Source organism: Mobula birostris, chromosome 11, assembly GCF_030028105.1.
Source record: "Mobula birostris isolate sMobBir1 chromosome 11, sMobBir1.hap1, whole genome shotgun sequence".
In the NCBI taxonomy this organism is placed as follows: domain Eukaryota; kingdom Metazoa; phylum Chordata; class Chondrichthyes; order Myliobatiformes; family Myliobatidae; genus Mobula; species Mobula birostris.
Window position 1 is genome coordinate 83166599 of NC_092380.1, and position 13758 is coordinate 83180356.

The following is a 13758-nucleotide window of genomic DNA, read 5'->3' on the forward strand; positions in this document are numbered from 1 at the left end:
ACATATGAGGACATTTGATGGCTCTGGGCCTGTACTTGCTGGAGCTTAGAAGAATGAAGGGGATCTCATTGAAACCTGTTGAATATTGAAAGCCTCAACAGAATGGATATGGAGACAATGTTTCCTACAGTGGGAAATCCAGGACAGGAGGGCACAGCCGCAGAATTGTTAGAGATCCAGTTGCAACAGGGATGATGAAAAATTCCTTGAAGCAGAGGGTGGTTAATCTGTGGAATTCATTGCCACAGACAGCTGTGAAGGACAGTTCATTGGGTATATTTTGAGTTGGAGGTTAATAGGTTCTTGATTAATTAGTGCTTCAAAGGTTATGAGGAGAAGACAGGAGAATGTGGTTAAGGGGGATAATAAATCAGCAAGGTCAAGCAGATTTGAAGGCTTGCATGGCTTAATTCTATTCTTGTAGTCTTCCTGCCTAAGAGAATTTTCCTCAATCTAAAGATTTTTGGATAGTTAATGTTAATCCATCAATAGTCTCACTCTGACTTTTATTCAGAAGATGGTAGTTGGATTTGGTATTCTTGAGGATGGTCATTACCTGGCATTTTTATGCAGCTAATATTTCCTGCCATTTGCAGTTAAGATCCTATCATACATGGAGACAGACTAATTCATTATTCAAGCATTTTCAAATGGGAAAAAAAACCTCTAGTAAACGTTTCACTACTGACATTGCATTGGAGAGAAGGTGATTGATGAAACTGCTAAAGATAGTTGATGAAATGACATTGCCCTGAGAATTAACTACAGTGATATATTGGACCTAATGTGATTGCCCTCCAATCTCCACAACTAAGCCCATTTCTGCCAAGCATGAGTCCAGTCTGTGGACAAATTCCTGCTTGATTCCCAGGAGTATAAATTCTACTAGGCTTCTTTGATGCTACATGGTAAAAATTGTCATCTTCACCTCAGTAATTGAATTTGGCCCCTTAGAACGTGCACAGACCAAGATTGTAATTGAAGCCTAGTTCTGAGAACCAGGTTCACTTCAGGGCTGAAGTGAATCATGGTAAAGAAAGTGCAACTGATTGGGAAGTGGACGGAATCTCATGTGTTCCATGTGGTGTGGGAGAGGCATTGACCTTTTGGATCCAGTTCTTGGCTTCCTTTCAGCTGTTGTGTTTCTCAACACCATTTTGAAGTCATTAAACTTAAAGGTTAATAAAATGGAGTGATTAATGAAGAAGACCTAATTAATAACATTGATTTTAGGATAAGCAGCTGCTTGCTTGTATTCATTAAAGTCCTAACTTACTGAGTAGCTTCCATGCTTATTTTTCAAACTATTGAACATAGAACTTGGAAATAGATAAAGCCATGAATTTATACACACACACACACACACACATCTTTCTAGTTTTAGGGATTAAAGTTGCTCCAACTAGCTTCCAGTTTCCAGCAGTTATTCAGTGTTGAATTTGCCAGAAGACAGCTTTGATTGCAGACATCTTCTTTGCTGGAATGCCTCACAATTTGCTCCTGAATGGCTCATGGTCATCAGTTCCATATGAGCTCTGTAGAAGGAAGGAAGATTTGAAATGGTAGAGGGACTTTCCATGTCTTCCAGTGTTTCTGAGATATGGAGATGGTGCCAAAGGTCATTAAGTCAACGATGTTACATCCTCATTCAAAAAGCTCACTCAGTTCATCTTTGAAGATGGTTAGCTAGCAATGATGAAATCCAGAAAAAAAAATTGCTTGGACACGTATGCTTTAATAAAGAAAATCAATACAGACTGTTTTAAGAAATGTTGTATTTCCAAAAAACATAGTTAAATAAGAGTTGATTGATTGGGAAATAAAAGTAGTGGTTGTGGTTCCGAAATGCTGACACAATGCTACCATTTCATCTTGCACTTGCAGAGCCCAGAATAGAATTATAAAATTTCTGATGATACAGATCTTGAAATCGCAGTATACGGTGATCATGATTGAGATAGCTTTCAAGACATCACACACAAACTGCAGGAATTGCTGGATATATGGTAGAGCATACGGTTTAATGCAGATATATTTCAAATGATGTAGCTAGATCAGAAAATGAGCCGTTATAATCTAAAAGATGGAGATTAATGGTGGAGGGGTTATTCTCCATGGCCAGTGGTGATCTGAAGAAATCAGTATGAAAGGTCCTGGAGAATAATACTGGCCATGGAGAATTGCACCATATACCATACATGACCTGGATAAAAATGTAGATAGTAAGTCTGCAGACAACACAAAAATCCGTGGGAATTGAGAACAGTGAAGAAGGTTGTCAAAGGATACAACAGGATATGGATGAGATGCAGATATGGCCAGGGAAATGGTAAATAGAACTTAATCCAAGCCAGGAGGAGGTTAACCATAAGGGGAAAATGTACAGTACGTTTCAGAACTCTCAGAAGGATAGGTGTACTGAAGGATCTTAAGGTCCATGTTCATAGCTCCCTGAAAGAAGCAACACAAGTTGATAGGGTGGTGAAGAAGTCATATGGCCTATTGCCTACATGAGTTCAGGAGTCAGGGGGTCATGGGGTTATGGAGTACTGCAGCATACAGACAGGCCCTTTAGCCCATCTAGTTTGTGCCAGCCTGACCTTCTGCCTAGTCCCATCTATCTGCATTCAGACCATATGTTTCCATATCTTTCTCACCCATGACCTATCCAAGCTTTTCTTAAATGTTACAATTGAACCTGCCTCTATCACTTCCGCCGGCAGCGCGCTCCACACATGCACTGCCCTCTGAATGAAGAAATTCCCCCTCAGAATCCCCTTAAATATTTCACCTTTCACCCTCAACCTATGACCTCTAGTTTGAGTCTCACGTACTCTGGGGGGGAAAAGCCTGTATGAATTCACCCCATCTATACCCCTCATAATTTTGTATACCTCTCTAAGATCGCCCTTCTTTCTCTCACATTCCAGTAAATTAAATCCTAACCTATTCAACCTTTTCCAATAACTCAGGTCCTCAAGTCCCGGCTACGTCCTTGTAAATTTTGTCTACACTCTTTCAAGCTTATTGATTTTTTTCCTGTGGGTAGGTAACCAGAAGCACAACACTCTAAGTCATATTGAGGTTGTACAAAGCTGGTTTGGAGTATTGTGTTCAATTCTGGTTGATCCATTAGATTTTTTTAGATTATGAGGGCACTCAGTCCTCATTTATTGTCATTTAGAAAGGCATGCATTAAAAAATGATACAATGTTCCTCCAGAAAGATATCACAGAAACACAGGACAAACCTGCAGCAGTGAAGCAGGCATTTCAGAAGTTTCACAGATGTTCCTCCGTGCTCTCACGTCTGTCTCCATCAAATCAGGATTGTGCACGGCACCCTACTTGACAGATAACAGATATCATTCACCGGAGTGGTCGCTGCGAGCTGTGTCGCGCCGCCGTCTTCTCCTCCCGCCAGAAAGGATGTGGAGACTTCAGAGAGAGGGAAGAAAGAGGGTCACCGGGATGCTGCCTGGGTAGAAAGTACCATGTATAAGAAGAGATTGGACAGACTTGGATTGTCTCCTCTGGCGTGTCAGAGGCAGAGGGGAGACCGGTTCGAAATTTATATGATTATGAGAGATGCATATTGGACAGATGGCCAGAGTCTTTTTTCTCAGGATAGGAACATTAGATACGAGGGATATAGCTTTGAAGTGAGGGTGGAATGTGGTTTCAGTGGTGAAACTTTAAGGAGATGTGAGAGGCAACTTTTTACACAGAGAGTGGTAGGTGCCTGGAACGTACTTTCAAAGGTACCAGTGGAAGTGGATATGACTAAGGAGTTTAAGAAGCATTTAAACAAACACATAAACACAAAGGGAATAAAGGGATATTGATCATGTGGGATTGTTTAACATGACCACCACTGACATTGTGAGCTGTTCCTCTGCTGTGCTGTTCTAAGTTCCATGTTCCAATTTGAGTTGCGTTATTAGATTCAGTCACCAGTGCCATACTTTATGAAGTATGTGTAGACCATCGAAATAGTGGAGAAAATATTTGACAGATAAGGGATTTCAATATTTACAGTGATGTTTCTGTTGTCTCTTCTAGCCTCTTCTGGATCAGGAATTTTATACTCTTTGAATTTTATATGACTGTTTAACAAATCCCCTCTCTCTTTTATTAAATAATCTTATTACACATCTCACCATATGATGCCATGTCCACAGAATTTATTGCCATATTAAATAATTAGACAAAATAATGATTTCATATTTCTCCTGTCTCCCCACGGTTTCTGGATTACTCTGAAGAGGGAGTGGGCTAACCAAGTTGGTTGTCCTCTAGCAATGCCAAGAAGTTCTATGATTCCATTCCAAAGATAGCCACACACAAGTGAGAAAGAGAAGAAGAGATGAGTCAGCTGTAAATGAAGTGAACACCCCGTTCACCTGGCATGGCCAGTTCCCTTGGAGACTGAAGAGATGTTGTGCAGCAGTCACTAATGAATCAACTGCTTCCAGGTTTTCAAACCGATGATCTAACAACACAGGTTGCAGTCCACTACCATCCCAGTGGGCTCCTTTTGGAATATAGCAGTCTGTCCCTGCACGTGCTTCTCATACCAAGGCAACACTTGAGCTTACTTCACTATTTACTTCCTGTATTCATTCTATCTTACATCAAATTCCACTCAATTCCCCTCCTTCCTTCGTCTGAAATGCACCCAGTGCTTAAAGTGCCTCATGGAGTCATAGAGACAGGCAGCTTGGAAACACACTCTTTGACCCAATTGGTCTATACCAGTCTTGAATCCCACCTAAGCTACTCCCATTGCCTGCATTTGGACAATATCCCTCAAACCCGCTCTGATCAAGTACCTTCCCAATTAGCTTTTAAATGTTGTTAATGTGTCGACCTCAAAGGACAACGTTTTGGGTCAAAGAGTTACCTTTCAGTTTTCTATTAAATTTCTCTCCTCTCACCCTAAACTTATGTCCACTAGGATATGTGAAGTCAGTCATCAGACAGTGAAACATAAAGATTACTCAATACCCTTTACAAGCGTCAATGGCTAAAGTAATCTTTTCAGCGATACGACAGTAACAACCAACTTTCATATTGCTTCATTTGTAGGTATATAGTAGGGTTCTTGCCGAATAAACTCTCAAACCTTTTTTTCTTAAGGATAACATGCTGGTTATTTTCACATAGTGTGATTTTTTAAAATCATAATTTCTTGCCAATTAATCTTATGAAAGAATATCATGTTATTAGTTACCAAAGCTAAATTGATAAGTAATATAGATGAACTATTAGAAGGATTAAACTTCCAACCACAGAAAATTAATTGGTTAGTGTATGTTCATACCTGATCTTCTGAATCAATGGTAGTGAATAGAACAACATATCTTTCATCTAATGACTTCCCTTAGGTTTTAACAATTAAACAGCTATAATTTAGTTCATTAAAATCTAACAAAAATCAATATAATGATATGACAGTGAACTAGTGAAGTAATGCAAATAGACTTTTATCTCTGCTAAAATACCAGTTATTACTGAAACATGTAATATTGCATGTAATCTTTATCCCTGGCACACATAATTGAAAAAAAACTCAAAGCTGTTCCTTATCTTCCCTAGTATTAATTCATTTTAAGATAGCCACAAATTCATAAGGCACTAATTATCATTGCCTTAAATGTATTCCCGCTGAGTGTCACAGATATCAGATGGTACTGAGCATCAGTAGATATAGTTATGTAGGCAACACTGGCTACAAGTTGGATATCATCCCCTTTTGGGGTATTAAAAATGGCTGAGTATAGCATAAATAAACAATCATATCCTGGAATATTATTTATTTATTTTATTTTATTTCAGAGAGTGTGGACCAGGCACTTACAGCCCAGCACCACTTAGCAACTCACTGACTTAACCCTCGCCTAATCACAGGACAATTTACACTGACCTGAACAAATAATACTGAGCTAATGTACAGGAAGGAACAGGATGGGGAAAGAGGAAAAAGCTGGTGATTACAAACTTTAGTAGTTCATTAGTTAATGGAGGATGACACTGCACACATCACAGGTGTATATAAGCTATATCCAGCCCATATCCCCTCGGGTGTGTCGTTCGTTAACACAAACAACATATATCTTTGTTTCAATGTACATATGATAAATAATCTTGAGTGTTGCATCTACCATAATCTAGGCACCCTGATTAATGCAAGAATGCAAGAAGTCACAACTGCTTTCCCCATGGCTGCTCGAAGCAGCTGCATAAAAGGCTGCCATGGAGTTGAAGAGATAAATCACAGCTGAGCAGGTCCCACTGTCCTTCCCCATGTGTGGGAACCTCCTCGCTGATGGTTGGACCCAAGTGAGGCCTCAGCCACTGGCAGATACAGGATGATCAAGGAGATAGAAATCACAAAATGCGGGTGCGACATGAGTTATAGAAAGCCATGAACAGAGTCAGAATCAGGTTTAATATCACCAGCATATGTCATGAGATTTGCAGCAGCAGTACAATGGTACAATGCAATACATAATAACAGAGAGAAAAAGAAGTGAGGCAACAATGAACAATCCAGATTTCTCTTGGTCATGACATTGTATTCGCTGTGTGCAAGTGTTGACAATGAAGTTCAAACCCTTTAATTGATATCATAATGCAGATCTCATGACTTCTTAGATTGCTTGTGGGCAACGTTGGCTCATGCAGAAGAGCTGCTGCTTCACAGTGTGTAGATGTGTAGTAGAATGTGTGGTTAGTTGGGAGAAAAGAATTGGGATCAACATTGGATCAGTGGATGGTCAGTACAGACTCAGTGGACCAAATGCCTGGTTTCCATAAGACTATAAGACCATAAGACATAGGAGCAGAATTAGGCCATTGAGTCCACTCCGCCATTCTGACAGGACTGATTCTGGAACTCACTCAACTCCATACACCTATAAGTTTCCATGCTCTATTTCTGTATGTAAAGCTATTGGATATAGAGGAAAGCTCTAATTGATGACAATAATGGAAGAAAACACACAACTTGTTATGTCCTAAGGTGCAGACTGATGCTGACAAAACACAAACGTGTTCAGAATCAGGGTTTAATATCACTGGCAGATGTTGTGAAATCTATTATTTTGTGGCAGCAGTACATTACACTCGTCTGAGTGCCACTGGTACCATGTAATCAGTACTACCTGTCGCATGGTCGGGTGGTCGGCGACTAAACCGGCTCCTCCACCAAGCTTGCCTGATGAGGAGGGTGGCTAGACACCCTGCAGGATGAAAAACAAGACCTGTCAAAGGGCGGATGAACCCTCTCATAGGGTCAACGGCCATTTAGCAACACGTGCCGTGAAGCGCGGAAAGGACATCCATTGTATTGAAGCTTGGTCTGGCCATTCACTGCAACAGAACTTCCCCCAGCTGTCTTGGACCCCACTGTGCCACTGGATCTGGGAGGGGATGTTGAGAGGGTGCGTCTGGACTTGTGCAAACCCTTTACTCACCTAAAATCCACTCACACACATGCTGCTCCTTTCTGAGGAGTGGGGTACCACCCTGCTAACTGACTGAAAGGAACCATCATCACCCTATAGGATGGATAGCCAGAGAGAGAGAGAGAGAGAGAGAGAGGGACATTACAAAAAATTATAATAAAAAAACTACAAAATTACAATAAGAAAAGAAAATTAACAATAAAATTAAATAAGGAGTACATAAAGAGAGGAAAAATATAGTGAGGTACTATTCTTGGATTCAATGTCCATTCAGAAATCTGATGGTGGAGGGAAAGAAGTTTTCCTGAAACACTGAGTATGTGCCTTCAGGTTCTTGTATCTCTTTCTTGACTGTAGCAACGGGAAGAAGATGTGTCCTGGGACATGGATGTCTTTAATGCAGGGTACTGCCTTTTTGAGGCATCACCATTTGAAGGTGTTCTTAGTGGGAAGCTAATGCTCATGATGCATCTGGCAGAGGTTACAACCGTCTGCAGCTTTTTCCGATCCTGTGCAATGGCCCCTCTATACCAGATGGTGATGCAACCAGTCAGAATGATCTCCATGGTACAGCTGTAGAAATTTGTGAGTGTCTGGTGACATACTAAATCTCCTCAAACTCTCAATGACATTTTGCTGCTGTTGTGCTTTCTTTGTGATTGCATCAATATGTTGGGCCCAGGATAGATCTTCAGAGATGTTGACACCCAGAAATTTGAAACTGTTCACCCTTTCCTCCACTGATCCCTCCATGATGATTGGCATGTGTCCCTCGAGTTCCCCTTCTTGAAGTCCGCAATCAATTCCCTGGTCTTATTGAAGTTAAGTGCAATGTTGTTGTTGTTGTGACACCACTCAACCAGCTAATCTAACTCATTCCTGTGTGCCTTCACATCAACATCTGAAATTCTGCCAACAATATTAATGCCATCAGCAAATTTATAGATGGCGTCGAAGACCCTGTGGAGAGCCACTGAGATTCCATCAGCTGTAGTTCTATTGTGGCAATACGCCAGCTGCAGTGGTCCAGGTCCTTGCTCAGAAAGCAGTTGCTTCTAACCTAAGTATTTAATTGCAGTAGATGTGAGTGCCACTGGGCAATAGGTATTTAGGCATCTCAACCTGCTCTTCTTGACCACTGGTATGATTATCACCTTTTTGAAGCAGGTTGGAACCTCTAACTGCAGCAGTGAGAGATTGAAGACGTCCTTGAACACTCCCACCAGTAGTTTGGCACAGGATTTCAGAGCCCTACAGATACAGATATAGTTTTATTCTCCTTTTCAAAGCGTATATATAAGGTGTTGAGCTAATTTAGGAGCAAAGCATTACTGCTATTCATGACATTAGGTTTCGCTTTGCAGTAAGTAACGGCCTGCAACCCATACCAAAGCTGACATGCATCCAATTCCATCTCTGACCTCAATTGGAATTGTTTTTTTCACTCTTTAACCAGCCTTCCGTCGGTAGTACCTGAACTCCGTGTATAGTTCTGAATCATGGTCTTGAATACCGCAGATGTAGCCCTCAGCCAACCCCAGATCTCCTGGTTCATCTATGGCTTTTGGTTTGGGAAGGTCCAAAACGTTTTCAAAGGCACACACTCATCCACACAGGTCAATGAAGTCAATGACAACTATGGCGTATTCATTCAGATTTGAAGATGAATCCTTGAATATTGTCCAGTCAACCAACTCAAAGCACTCCTTCACCTCCCATGACCATACCTTTTTAGTCCTTACCCCTAGTGCTGTGGCCTTTAGTCTCTGCCTATACACCAGGGGTAGCAGTCCTGGCAGATGATTGGACTTTCCAAAATGTGGACATGGGATGGCACAGTATGCATTCTTGATGGTCATATGATAGTGGTCATGTGCTAGCTCCTCTTGTTCCACAGGTGATATGTTGGTGGTAGCTCTACAAGCTGGCGTGGGTTGAAATTCCCCACAAAGATAGGGTGGCCACCAGGATACGCTGTTTTGTGCCTGTTGATTACAGTTCTCAGCGCCTTCAGTGCCTGCCTGACAGTGGCCTGTGGTGAAATATACCCAGTAACCAAGATGACTGCAGAGAAAAGATCAACACTTGACCACTAGATGTTCCAAGTCGGGTGAGCAGGACTGAGACAGAACTGCCATGTCTGTGCAACATGGTGAGTTAATTATAGAGCATACTCCATCTCCTCTACCTTTAAAAGACTGCGATTCCTGCCTTTGTGGAGAATGGTGAAGCTATCGGGCTGCAGTTCTGCATCCAAGATAGTGGGGGACAGTCACGTTTCTATGAAGCAAAGTTAACAGCAGTTCCTGATATCCCTCTGGTACTTCAATCTTGCTCTGATGTCTTCAGTTTTATTTTCCAGCGTCTGTACATTCACCACCAGGATAGTCAACAGTTGGGGTCTAAGGCCTCAGTGTTTCAATCGTACCTGTAAACCAGTGCGTCATTTCCGCTTCTGTTTTCTTAAAGTGGAGCTACATTCGCAACCTGAATCTGCAGTCTGGGATTGATCAATTTTGTGTACTGATAGATTTTTTAAAAATGTCTTGAAACAATGCTGTTTACTGATGTATCCTTAGCTGTGAATGTAGATTTCATTTCTAATAGTCCTAAATGGGAATATGTGATGATTTCTATCAGAGTTGCACACAAAATATCACCAGATCAGCACAAACATTAAATGGTCACAAGCACAGCCTAAATCAGATCAAATTTGACTGTGTTTCATATTTGTATAGGGCACTAACACCATAGATCTAGATTTGAGTTTGATGAACTTCCAAATTCACAGTAGTTAGAAATATATCCTCTTGATACATAGGGCAGCCTATGATTTTATTTAATGCTCGTGGTTTGGTCAGGTAGAAGGAATGAGTTGTAATCTATTTTAAGACCTCAGCCAAAGTCTGACTCTTATCTAGTAGCCGCTCAAGTAAAATGCTGTGCAATAGTACTTGCAATAAAAGTTATTGCGTAAAAATACATTTAGGAATGTTGTGGTATGAAATGATGCACCCAGTGGCCACTTTATTACATACACCTGTACACCTGCTTTTCATGCAGAAATCTAATCATATGGCAGCAACTCAATATATAAAAGCATGCAGACGTGGTCTAGAAATTCAGTGGTTGTTCAGACCAAACATCAGAATGGGGGAAGAAATGTATTCTAAGTGACTTTGATTGTGGAATGTTTGTTGGTTCCAGATGAAGTGGTTTGAGTATCTCAGAAACTGCTGATCTCCTGGGATTTTCACGTACACAGTCCCTGGAGTTTATAGATAATGGTGCAAAAGAACAAAAAGACATCTTATGAATGGCAGCTCTGAGGACAATAGTGCCTTGTTAATGAGAGAGGTCAGATGAGAATGCCAGACCAATTCAAACTGACAGAAAGGTGACAGTAACTCAAATATCCACACATTACAACAGTCGTGTGTAGTACAGTATCTCTAAATACTTCATGTCGAATGTTGAAGTGGGTGGGCTACAACAGCAGAGACCACGAGCAAACACTCAGTGGCTACCTTATTAGGTATAGGAGGAGCAGGGGTAAAATACATCCCTTCATAAAATGAAAATTAAAAAAAAGCTGCAGATGCCGGAAATCTAAAATATAAGCAGAAAATGCTGGACGTATTCAGCTGGTTAAGCTACGTCCATGTTTCAGGTCAAGAGTTTGTTGATACATTTCTCTTCCTATAGATGTGGCCTGACCAGTTGAGTGTTTATTTTAGCCAATCCTTCATAAAGCTTCTTCCTGATTTCAATGAATTGATTGAAATATATTGAATTGAATTGACCTTATTACTTACATCTTTCATATACATGAGGAGTAAAAATCTTTGTTACATCTCTGTCTAAATGTGCAATGTGCAATTTATAATAAATAGTATGTACAACAGGACAGTCAGTAAAACATTGAAATTGTATCAGCATGAAATAATCAGTCTGATGGCCTGGTGGAAGAAGCTGTCCCAGAGCCTGTTGGTCCTGGTTTTTATGCTGCGATACCGTTTCTGTGTACCGTTAGAGGAAATCAGCTAAGATTATTACTGTACTATATAGCTCTCATTGGAATATCATGCTTCAGGCAAGAAAGGCTTTAGTGTTGTAAAACTTACTGGAATTCATACACTGTAGTAAAGGAAAAGCAAGGCTGGATGATTAGATTGAGATTAATAAGGACTGCAAACAAGTGGCCTTAATATAAATTTGGCACATGGTCAAATTGTAAGAGCAGGTTGTTAAGATTGTTTGTGTTAGTACTGGTCCAGTGGAGGACAGAAATGTAGGAAATAGTTTTGGACTGATACAGAACTGGGGGTTGGGGAAGAGGCATTGTGAAGAGTGGAAATGGAATTATTTGGGATTGGCTTAACAATATGTGGGGTAAGTGGGATTGATTCATCTCCATTGGAAGAAAACAGAGCAGTTTTGGATTGCTAATTGTTAGAAGTTTATGTGGTGATCTGTTCAAGTTTTTTAAAAGGTGAAAAGTATTGTTATGACAATATTCCCTCTTGAGAGTTGCACAATAATCAGAGGTCAAATAATTCAAAGGGGAGATGAGATATGCTTTCACCCAGGGTGTTACTGGGATTTAGTTTTGCATGATGTTTAATATTGACAGAAGTTGATTTCATTGTTTTTGTACCTGAGTTTGACAGGTATTTGTGGTTAGGTTTAGACAGAGTGCAAAAACATTATTGCTTCCACAAAGAACTGGTTGTACGGTCTCCTTTGTGGAGTAATTTTCTGCGAACAGATTGCTATTTTTTAACCTATATCTGATAGAATACTGAGCCAGGATTACTAATAATATAATTATATCTGAGACCATTTCAGATAAGTAATCTATTCTGAAATCTTAATTCTCTCAAAGGTGCTCGTCTGTTAGGTTGTTTTCTGGTTGGTAGAACATATCCTGTGACGCTATAACTAAGTCGAGGGGAGCTTTACAAATATCAATTTTGATAACTTAAACTCTTTTTTACTAGGAGCAACCCATTTATGTCTTGTTGTTTCTATAATTTCACGGTGCACAAGTTGGTTGTGTTGCTTCTTGCTACTAGACTTCAAAGGAATTTTATTGATTCGAAAGCTCCTTTGGTCATCTTGAAGCCTTGAAGGAAAAATCAATACAGAAAATATGATTCCATTAACCATGATGGCAACAACCCTTCAAAGAGAACTCAATTAACATACCAATTGCCATAACTAAATCTTTCATCAAAAGATGTCCATATAAATTAAATTACTTGTTTCTGAAAAACAGTATCTGTGGGGCTCTAAAGTTATTGGCCAATTGTTAGTGTTACTTTTCAATACACTTACATATATGGTAATCATTATTTTTATTTCTTTTCCCCTGTCATTCATTTATTCTTGAATAAAGGTTTTATAGCTATGTAGCTTTTTACACTAAATTCTTATCCCTCAAGCAGCAAGAGCTTACTGAAGATATGGGTCCAAAACTCCACAGACTGCAGAAAGTAAAATAATGGCTTCAGCTCAGTGGTGTGCAGTATCCTCATACAAGTTCGTTCGATGTGACTGGTGTCTTTTGGAGCCTATTTCAATTGATGTTTCACCATTTTCTGTCTTCTGCATTATATGACATGTTCTATTTTTAGGTCATAAATAAAGTTTATAGAAAACACTTGAAATTTACTGCACTACTGCTACGATCATGAGGTTCATGAGAAAATATACAAATAATTATCCGCAACCTTACCAAATCAGAGGTTCTGGCATATTCAGGTGCAGTGTTCCACACACTACAATTGCATTTATAGCAGTCAGTTTTAGGTTGTTTTTTGTTTAATAAGAATAATTTTGTACCTTTAACTGGTGGCTAGTTTCATTTACCAGACCTCGGCTATAAAAGGGTTATTTCTCATTTGTTAGCTCAAACAAGGTGAATAGTTCAAGGCAAATCCTTGCAGAAGTTTGAGTGACTGAGCTGTGAGTTAGGCTGTCAAGCATCAGCAAGCAGATGCTGGATTTGATTGATAGACCAGCTAATGTCTTACTGGTGTCTGATGGCTGCCTTCTGTGTGTGATCTAGAAATTCAAGGTCTTGTACAGCAGCATTACCCTGAGAAGAAAAAAAATACAGTTTAGCACTGAATGCATGAAATAAAAGAGAGAATTTAGAAGCAATACAATATACTCACTGCATACACATGGGAGCCTGGTTACTCCATACACAGCTCGAATCTGCTGTATTGAGACTATTGAAGATAAATTATTTATTCTTGACTTACTCACTGTCAGGTCAAGTTTCT